The following is a 10,942-nucleotide window of genomic DNA, read 5'->3' as shown; positions in this document are numbered from 1 at the left end:
CTCTGACTAATCTTCAGCTATGAATCACTACCATTTGAGGGCACAGGTAGGCTTTAGGAGACTGATGTTAGATTTGGAAATGTGGCTGTCAATAACGGCAGTAATAGAAATATATGCTTGCAGTGTGCTGCTCTAACTGGAATAAAAAATAATTCTAAATCCTTTTCTTTCAGCCCCAATTACTGGGACTGTAGTGCTGGCAGCTGGGGCAATGTTTTGCCCTGATGCACCAACAATAGCTTTTACACGGAAATTCAGGGCTGTTAATTTGGCCTGCCTTATTAAAAAGAGATAAAATCTTGCACGCAGCTACTATGTAAATTCTGATGAATCACTGCAGCCCACATGGTTTATGAACCACCAGCACACATGAGAAGTGGGCTGAAATGAGTTTTTTGTAGAAAGCCATGACAAAAGTATGGTTGGTACATCCTGTTAAGAAAAATTTGAGGCAGCTCTTACTCATCTGAGTTTAGATGCTCCTTTATTTGGAACAGGGAGCCAGCATCACTGTGCACTGATCACACTGTGCACTGCTGGGGTCAGGTTGAATTAATTTGTTAAGCCGAGTTTTGCTGCTAGTTATTTAAGTGCCCACTTTGAGCAACATGGTTGCTTCAGTGGAGCAGACAGTTGACCAGTTTGGGCTTAACAGAGGCGAGACTTTGGTTTTCAAAGCATCTGTTTCTCTTTTCATTTGCATTTTTTATTCTCTGTTCAGAGAACTATGTGCAGGCAATTGTTTGAGTTTATTTCTGAAAGTTTTGTTTTATTTAGGAAGTAAAATATTGATTTAGATCTCCCTGTTCCTGTCAGGTGGCTGCTTTCAGCAAGATTTATTTGTTATTTGTATATCCCTAGTGCTAAGTGACTCCTGGACAGACATGCACGTTCTGCTCCCATTTCTGTTCAGCTATGGCTGTTCTGCTCACCACAGCAGGAACGCAAACAGGTTCACGGCAGCCTAACAGGTGCTGCTTACTTAACGTTTCTGAATGTTCACTCAGAACTATTTTTTAATATTTTGATTGCAAAGGGAGAAAGAGATGAGGTGTAAAGAGTATTGAGTAGAAGAGCTTTGACAGTTGGTTCCCTGCTTTGACTAATTTATATTTGAGGAAACCTCAACGTGTGAAGCAAAGGAACTGCTATATTTTGGGCTATCCAACTCCCAGACAGAAAAGTGGTTAGCTGGTCTATGGGGAGGTGAGAAAGACGGATTTGTCTTAGACAAATTTGACTTAGAGGAGAGGCTATACCCATTTTTTTCCATGTTCTAGATGAGTATTGTAAAAAGAAGGGTTCTTGGTCCTGAAGGGTGAATATAGTATAAACATACTTTCTCCTGCTTCTTGATTATGGGGGCAGAAGGACAGGCAGAGAAATGCCCTGTCAGGAGATTTAAGTCCTGGTTAGGGACCTACTTTCTCAGGAGTTTTGGCATTATACAGGAGTGCATGTGCTCAGAGAGCAGCTCCCACTGACTTCCATCCATCCCAAGTGCTCAGCCTTATGGCACACAAGAAAATGATGCCAAAAATTCAGAAAAGGAGAAGGACACAATTATCATATCACCTGTTATTCTTTAAGGATGTTGTTTTCTGATTAACAGCCCCCAAAGACAATGCGCCACAGTGCAAGATAGATGCCTGTTGCCTAGTGCATGTTTAGTACAACATTTTCTGTGGCTTCCTGTCTCAAGAGCTGTCCAAAAGTCCCATGATGGAAAAAAAACTTTTCATATCGACAACTTTACAGTTTTCAGGCTCTCTGTGCCCCGGTCCAGTTTAAATACAGGGCAGGCCTTTACTGGGGAAGGTTTTGTGGCTCCAGTGGTGTAAATTAGCATGAAATTTTTACATCTCACGCTCCAGAGCAGCAAGTCAAAGTTGTAGGACCTACTTACAGTCTGGCACTTCCAGATTTTACTCAACTGCAGCCTTCTAGCAGGGAGATTCATCAACAAGGTGGAAACCACAGTATTTGCTATGCAGATTTCTGTTATGTGAGATAATTTAATAAAGGACTGAAGTCTTTTATTAAGAGAGGTTGTTTCTACTTGTGATGGCTGGTCCAAAAATGACCTACCATATCCTAATGCCACAAGTGTAAGTTCAGTCCTCCTCAGTTCTTCTTGTGTACTGTGTATAGGGAGCTGGACTGGATGATCCTTATGGATCCCTTCCAACTCAAGATATTCTGTGATTCTATGAAATCTCCATGGGTTTTAGTTACTAAAAAAAAAAACAAAACCACCAAAAACCCCACATTACTGCTAAGTGATTCTAGTGTATACATACCAGATCCCAGTATGAATAGTAGTATTATTATTTTAGCATGGACAAAACTTTCATTTGTTTCCCTGGTTACGTTTACCTCCAACTAGGAATCAGCTCAGAAAATTTCAGCTTTAGTGCTGCAATGTTTAGCAAAATTCTGAACATTTAAAACACCGTCAAGATTTCCTGACATTTCTCTGTGTAAGAAATAATGTTACCATTCCTGTATATAATTAAGTTACAAATGGAAGATGATTTCCACATGAGCAGTTACGCTATTTATGCAATACTTTTCATCCTGGAGTTGGAAAAATTGTGATAAGCATGAGTAATGCAAATGGATTGGGCACTTCGCTTGTTCCTCCAAAGCCTCTCACTTTTGGTCTGTTCACCTGAAAGTCTAGAGTCCCAAGACCTAGAGTCTGTCTGGAGTCCCAGGAATTTACTTCAGAGGGCTTCCCTGCTTCGGCCTGCTGGTGTGCATAGTCCTTAACTGCCAGTATACCTCAGCCAAGGCTCGCTGTGGTCCAGTCAGCCGTCTCAGGGCTGCAGTGTCACCTCGGTTATAGCAGGGGCCTCGCTTGTTCCCTGGTGTCCCTCTGTCACCTCTTCTTCCCATGGGGGATGCTTCAAACTGCCGTCTCGGGGCAGGCCCGGAAGCTCCGTCATTTTTATGTCCCTAAGGACACCGATTCCCTTATTTCGTGCCAGAGACGTGTCCGTGCGGCTCTCTCTCGGAGATGAAACAGTGACATCCAGCGGCCACTTTGACAGAGGTGACATGGCGTCATAAAGCCGATGTGGCGGTGTACGAGGCTCAGGTGCGTGGGACAGGGTGGCAGCGTGGGGGTGCTGAGCAGAACCAGGCTGCGGGGGCTGACCCCACTCGTGTCCGGGGGAGGGCCGATGCCAAAGCGGAGGGGTGTGAGGTGCTCTGATTCCTTGCCATGCAGAACACATCTTTTCCAGGATCCCTCTGCTTGGCTTCTGAATACCTCTAGTTTCAGCATAAATAACTTCAGGTATCCATACAGCTAACCAACACAACCCTTTCAAATCAGTAAGTTGTCTAAATTCGCAGATGGCAGTACTTAATGTGCCACCTTACCAAAAATGTGATTGGGATCCTAGGATCTACTCAGTGCGGAAGAGAGGTTCCAATTGCTCTGTACAAACCGGACAGCTCTGCCCTTAACGTCACATTATGAGGCACAGTGCTCAACTGGGAGTGTCTCTTTGAGGTCCCAGAGCCATAGGGGTGCACAAACCAGAACTTACATGGCACTACGTAAGCCCAGCCTTCTCCGGGTCAAGTGTGTTGCTGGTTTCTGTACATATCTCAGCATCCAGTGCAAAGAACAAGTGGTTTCCCTCAATCGTCTTAGATCATCACTTCTGTTGAAATATTGCACGTTGACTGTAGGGTTAATTCCACCAGAACAGAAAGGAGCAGTTATTAAATGCCTCTGTTTTAGTAGAGACAAGATTAAGTTCTTGGTCCTTTCTTACTCATGAAAGCATTATCAGAACAGTTTTAGCAAATAGTGCATACTGTGCATTGTTTTGTGTTGTATTGTAGTACACATTTTGGAAAATGCTTATTTAAGAAAGTGTTAAATAATTGCAATCTCAAACACAAATACAGGCTGGGCGGAGAATGGATTGAGAGCAGCCCTGAGGAGAAGCACTTGGGAGTGCTGGTGGATGAGAAGCTCGGCATGAGCTGGCAATGTGTGCTTGCAGCCCAGAAAGCCAACCACATCCTGGGCTGCATCAAAAGAAGCATGGCCAGTAGATCAAGGGAGGTGATTCTCCCCTTCTACTCCACTCTGGTGAGACCCCACCTGGAGTACTGCATCCAGCTCTGGAGCTCCCAATATAAGAAGGACATGGACCTATGGAGAGAGTCCAGAGAAGGGTCATGAAGATGATCAGAGGGCTGGAGCATCTCTCCTGTGAGGACAGGCTGAGAGAGTTGGGGCTGTTCAGCCTGGAGAAGAGATGGCGCTGGGGAGACCTGATAGTGGTCTTCCAGTATCTAAGGGGGCTTCTGAGAAAGATGAGGAGAAACTCTTTAGCAGGGCCTGTTGTGATAGGACGAGGGGTAATAGTTTTAAAATAGAATGAAGTACATTCAGACTGGACATTAGGAAAACATTTCTTACAATGAAGGTGGTGGAACACTGGAACAGGTTGCCCAGAGAGGTGGTAGATGCCCCATCCCTGGAAACGTTCAAGGCCGGGTTGGATGAGGCTCTGAGCAACCTGATCTAGCTGGATATGTCCCTGCTTCTTGCAGGGGGGTCAGACTAGATGACCTTTAAAGGTCTCTTCCAACCCAAACTATTGTATGATTCTACGATTAAAAGATAAATTCCAGTGCTAAGTTTCAACAGAAAGCAGGTCTTGTTAGTAGTCTTCCTTTCTTGGTTAATATGTTTTTAATGTATAATTATTTTTTGCAACTTCTTCTGAACTTAAAGAATTCAGGCCTAACTTCCTGGTGCACCCAGAACTAAGTTCTCAGTAAAATCTGAGTCTTTAGTGTCTGCCTCACATTAAGCCTTGTTTGGGTCCATACATTAACTGCTTATCTGCTTTGCCTTATCTGCAGGACAAGAATGTGTACACTTTCTTGGAGACAAGGGGAAGAAATGATGGCTTTACAGACAGCAGCTTCATGCACTTGTCTTGCAGACAGGAGACTCAGGGATCAGCTTTGTGCTCCAGTGATCAACATGGATCCAACATGACGCTAAAATCTCTCGTGTATGTTGCTTAAGTATATAAGGATCTGCACTTGATTTTATTTATTCATTTATATTTTATTTTTCTATGAGATTTGTAAGCCTAAAGCACTCATGGCTTTTTGCAGTCCCACCCTTGACCTATATCTTGGACTGCAGTGTATCTTTTGGACTTATCTAGGGTCAATCTCTATGTTATAGCACACGTACTAACATAGTTCCACCACATCTCAGAAGAGAATGAACATAAGAGAATGGGGATACAGATAATCCTGTGTCTCCTAACCTTGCTGTCAAGCCTGTTTTGAGTAAATTGGTGATAAACTGTCCACGTCCTAAACTGGCTGTGCCATTCTCTCCTGCCAACTCAATGCTGAAGTTAACAGACCTAGTGGGCCCAGCTGTCCCCTCAAAGGGATGCCTTGTACCTATCATCTCTGATGCCAGTGTGGACAAACTGAAGCATGCGTTACATAGAACTGGTGTAAGGCCAGCTCAAATTGTCCTAGGGCTAGGGCCCCACTCTGGAACTGCAGAGGTGCTGCAAGGCACTGTTTCCTCCATCATCTCGAACAAAATGGAGACCGTTGAAATTTTTTGTCATCATCAGTGGTCAGTGAGTAACATCAGCTGCTGTTAAGGAGAACTTGTTTCCCTATAAATGTCCATAGTGCCTTATTGCCTGAAAATACCCAGACATTTTAGAAGAGGTTGTGTTTGGACTAAGGTAGGCTTATTTTAATTTCTAGACTTATCGAAAAACCAAGTAAGTACACAAAAGTTTCAGATAGATGTTTAAAGACCTGCAGTGGTAACATAGGCCCTGGCTATGCCTCTGCACAGTGAGGAAAGGGGAAGGCACATCCCTGCATTGCTGTGTACGTCCAAGTGTGCCTCCTGCTCCTCTCTGGCTTAGCTGAGCTGGGGTGGAGACGTAGGCAACCTGCTCTGGTTATAAAGCCAAAACACTTCAGGGAGAAAGCGATCTTCTGGGGAACTGGGGACTAGGCCACATTTTCTAGTCTTTGGCCCATTCTTGCAACAGGGCAGCTATTCACCATCCCTTAGATAAGACTGAAGCAAAGAGACAGAATGTCCTTTTAGATATTCACCAAACCCCATTTAATAGCTCCACTGAGGTGGGGACATATAAGCACAGATTAACCATTGTTGCTGCAAGTTGTTTGTCTAAGTTACGATTGAGGAACACACTACAGCATTAGCAAAATAGATAGCATGGTAGAAATGAGTTCATCATAATACCTTCCAATACCTAAAGGGTGCCTACAGGAAAGACAGGGATAATTTCTTCAGAAATTCTTGTCTTGCAATAGGACAAGGGGTAATGATTTTAAAATAGAGGGAGGTAGATTCAGATTAGATATTAGGAAAAAATTTTGTACAATGAGGGTGGTGGAACACTGGAACAAGTTGCCCAGGGAGGTGGTGGAAGCCCCATCCCTGGAAACAGTCAAGGCCAGGTTACATGGGGCTCTGAGCAACCTGATCTGGTTGGAGATGTCCCTGCTCCTTGCAGGGGGATTGGACTAGATGACCTTTAAAGGTCACTTCCAACCCAGACTATTCTACGATTCTATGATTCTATGATAAACTAACCCTATTACTAATTGCAGAGCCATGGTACAGTTCCCCAAGCATCCATCCTGGGAAAAAAAGTGAGATTTGGCTGTGTAGCGTAAGAGTGAAGTTACTGTTAGAGTTCGTTGATCATGTTTTCCTTTAAGTGGACTAACTTTTACCATTCCCCATTTGCACACCCCTTGCCTGCCCTCCCTCCTTCCTGAATTACTGCAGTTCATTACTGCAGTTCAGCAGTTGTGAGTTAGAATTCAGGTTTGTGAGTAGCATTTCTAAGGACTTTTTGAAGACAGTAATCTTCAACCAGATTTAGTATTTTTAACTGGTATTTCCAAAGTTTGATTTTTTTTTTGCTAAAGGTGCAATTTTATTTTCAAGATTTTCATTGGTGAATAATGAAATGCTACATTGGTAGTTGATTGTTTTTAATCTTTCACATAATGGAAAAATAAAGTTTATGTGTTAACATTTTCAGTTAATGGCCTTAGAGCCTTGATACGTTATTTTTCCAAGCTTGTCAAGAAAATTCTCCTCTTGCACGCCATGAACAAAACCCACTGGAATATTTTGTGTGGATAGCTCTCCAGGCTGAATCCACAGGCTGAATCAGTGGTGTCCCTGTGAATGTTTAACATCTGGCTACATGTTTAAGTGAGGAAAGGTGTAGCGAAAAATTTAAGTTTTAGAACATGGTAGGAGCCTATCCGTTGCTCTGACCATCTGTACTGCTGTTGAACGTCTTGTTTTGAAACCCAGACTAACAAAGGCAGTTCCTGTCATAGCTGTTCTTTTACCACCCATAGTTCTCTACAACAGTAGCCTGTATCTTCTGTAACTCTCCATGGGCTACTATTGTTATTTCACACAAACACACTGCAGTAAATGTCATTATTGTCTCCCCAAAGTATAATCCAAATATACAATATTTATGCCTGCAATCATTATTTGAAAATTTCAAAATAATGAAATACTGGGGTTTTATATGTATTTTGTTGTTCTAGAAATAGAAACAGGGTGAAATTTGAGCTTGATTTGCAAAGACAGTGAGGGTTGTCATAACTGTAAGTTCTTGCTGTATTCATTCATGAGGATAATGAATCACCATTGACTGCCATGGTCAAGTTAAATGGAGTTCTTTGCCATTATGTGTTAATGAGATGAAAAGAGACTAGACCACTGCCCTAAAGGCTGCAAGACTGCAGCTCAAAGGAATGAAAATTAAGGCTGATGATGTTCCTTTTTTTTTTTCAGCATGTACTAATTGGCTGAATTTAGATGAAGTTTGTTACTGTGAAAGATCCTAGGGAGCCCAGAAATATAATGTTACCTGGAAAGAAGCATAACAATAAATGTCTGGCACAGATTTTTTTTTTTGTTTTTAATTTTTTTTTAAACCTTCAAACCTTAAAGACTTCATAGTCTTCACTGAATGGCAGTCCCTGAGAAAGGATTAGAGAAAATGTTTAAGGAACTTAGAATTTCCTTTTCAGAAATGTGAAATAAAGAATATCTCTCTGAATCATTCCTCTCCTGAAGTCTGACTGATCTGTGCAGAACTGTTATGAGTATCTGGTATCTTTCTTATTCAATTGGATATTTGTTTCCTGTGTTTTTTCTGCATTTAGCTAAAAGACATTATTATCTCAGTGAAGGCTGATTTGTGGAGGCAGTAGATCCTCTTGGCTTATGTGTCAGTGCCTTTTTTTCCAGCATTTTTGTGAGGAAGTATCAGAGCTGGTTGTAACTCTGTGAAGAGAGAGACAATGACTTCTTCCTTGAGGAAGATGAGATACCAGTTCAGAGGAGGTCATACGTACTGGTGGGTTACTTGGTGCCCTTTGTTTTTAATAAACCTTCTTTGGCCTCAAGAATCAGCAATGCCACCCATCTGGGAAGATTGCCATACAAAGGAGCATGCTTCTTCCAGTCTATGTGGAAGCAATTCAGAGAGGATCTGCAATCAATCCTTATCTCCCCACCCCCTGCTGAAATGGTAGCTACAAATAAAATAGACTATTCCCCCCTTTTAAAATAAACAACGAGAAGTATGCCTGTCTTGGTTCAAACTGGGGTCTGATATTGGCCAGAACAAGGGACACTTGAACGACACCTCATCTCAGAGATGGAAATAACTTACAACATTCAAAACGTCTGTGTGCAGCAGTGTAAAACCTTTGGTTTTGCTTAAAGCTGTAAAGTTAGAACTAGAGCAGTGAGAGATCTTAGAGAAAAGCAGCTGCCACTGCGTCGCTGTTTTATTGCTTTGAAAGCAAATGACCATAAATAAATGCTCCGGTAAGAACAGATGTTTTGAACTACATCTCTTTTTTTTTTATTGCAAAACAATTGTTACAGAAATTTCAGAAAGTTCTACTGTAGTAATTGCCAACTTCTGCTTTTTATTACGTTATCTAAACACAGTCTAAAAGTGCATTGTGAATCCAGTAGACCTTTAGAAAGGACCATTTTCCCTAGTGATATATATTTAGACAAATCATACTTGAAAAGCTTCATATTAGTAGGAATTTGTTTAAAATGACATTTTAATCATTTTTCTCCCTTTATAAATGATTGTTATACACTTACAAATGATAGCCCAAATAATAAACGATTAAATAGCTATTAGTATAGTATATTGCAAACACTGTTCCAGACAGCAGTAGCAGCATATAGACTCTCCTCATGTACAACAACTGCAGTGGTGGAAAAAGGATATAACTTTAATACAAATTACTCTTGTGCAGGCATAAAATTGTATTTCACAGCCAATTCCCACTTCTGTCCCTTCCCTCTCCTTACCAAATACTAGAATAAACAAGAGTTATCACTTCCCTGCAGCAGAAACAGCAGCGATTTCATAATCAAACATTTTTTCCTAATAGCTTTTTGAAATAGGTACTGTGTGGCTCTACGAGAGATCTGAAAGCATACAGCTAAAATTAAAAGGTCAGAGACTGTTTCACAACCAGTCTGGCTCAATGGCTCAGTCATTAGACTTCCCACTTGATGATGACTTAGGATAATCTGTGCCATGACTCGAAGTAATACAGAGTTAGAAACGCAGAATAAATCCACCCTCTGACAAATGGCAGAGTACTCCATTGAAATCAGTGGATTTTCTGCAGATTTGCACCAGCATCAGTAAGACCATAATCGCAGTCAATCTCGGGGAAGAGAAGCCTGTGTGACCTGCAGTGTTCGCCCTGCGATTGGCTATAAACAGGATAACTCTGACCGGGGCGCAGAAACTCAGCCCCTCCACATTCAGCACTGCTGCTTTGATGCCAACGTGTAGCAAGGCCAGTGAACACCATCTAGAGGAATTAAGGGCTTCATTTGGCAAGCAGACACCCCCAACACTCTGCTTCTGCACAGTTTGGACTGTGCTGTTACTTGATGTGGATGAGGGAAAATTCATGTTAGGAAGTTTGTCCGTTTCTTTTGAAGAAGGTGATCTATACTTGAACTGAAAATGTGGCCTTTGTTGAAACAATTGTGCATATTCATGCAAAAATGCAAATATACTGTTATTTTTAAGCAGGGGAGAGACATCACAACTACATTAAGTATTCCTAGGGAAATCCAGGAATGACCACCTCACATTTTCCCTTCTGGTGATTATCAGATCCTCCTAAGTATATAACCTGAGCAACATAACAAGACATTTATGCTTGTTTTGAAAATTTGCACCATGAGTTCACAGAGAATTTTGTTTCACTGGCTCACTCTAAGCTAATACCATTGATAACTTCTGCTCTCAGAACTGATACTTGTTTGCTCCGACTGCAGTCATTGGACTAAGGCTGTGTGCTGCTACCAGCACTTTTTTTTTGAGCAGTTATTTGTGTAGTTGCATTTTCCATGCGCTGACAGTTTCTAAGAAACAAATAATTTTCTTCTCATACAAAAAATATACCTAACTAAGATATTTATCCCCTGACAAAAGGCTATCCATTCCACAAAAGGTAAAAATCAGTTTTTATACCGAAAAATCCATAAATGGAAAATGAAAAAAAAAGCAGTCTATAGCTGGAACCCAGAGGGATTTCCTTATGTGGATGAATGGATGTTTTGGTTTTTTCATTGTATTTTCAAATTATCCCCTCACTGCCATTTGTTAACTGGCACTTGTGCTAAGAACAATAATGTAGCACCTTATCTCTTCCAAAAAAAGAGAGAGCCAAATGTCTGAGCACTGCTGTAGGTTCGCCTTTTGTGTTGAATATTTCAATTTCATAAAATACAATTATCATTTAAAAATAATCAAAAAAATCACATACTTTGCTAAAGACCAAACATAATGGAAATAATGTAAAC

This window comes from Chlamydotis macqueenii, chromosome Z (assembly GCF_036417535.1).
Source record: "Chlamydotis macqueenii isolate bChlMac1 chromosome Z, bChlMac1.mat, whole genome shotgun sequence".
Lineage (NCBI taxonomy): Eukaryota > Metazoa > Chordata > Aves > Otidiformes > Otididae > Chlamydotis > Chlamydotis macqueenii.
This window is presented reverse-complemented; position numbering follows the sequence as displayed.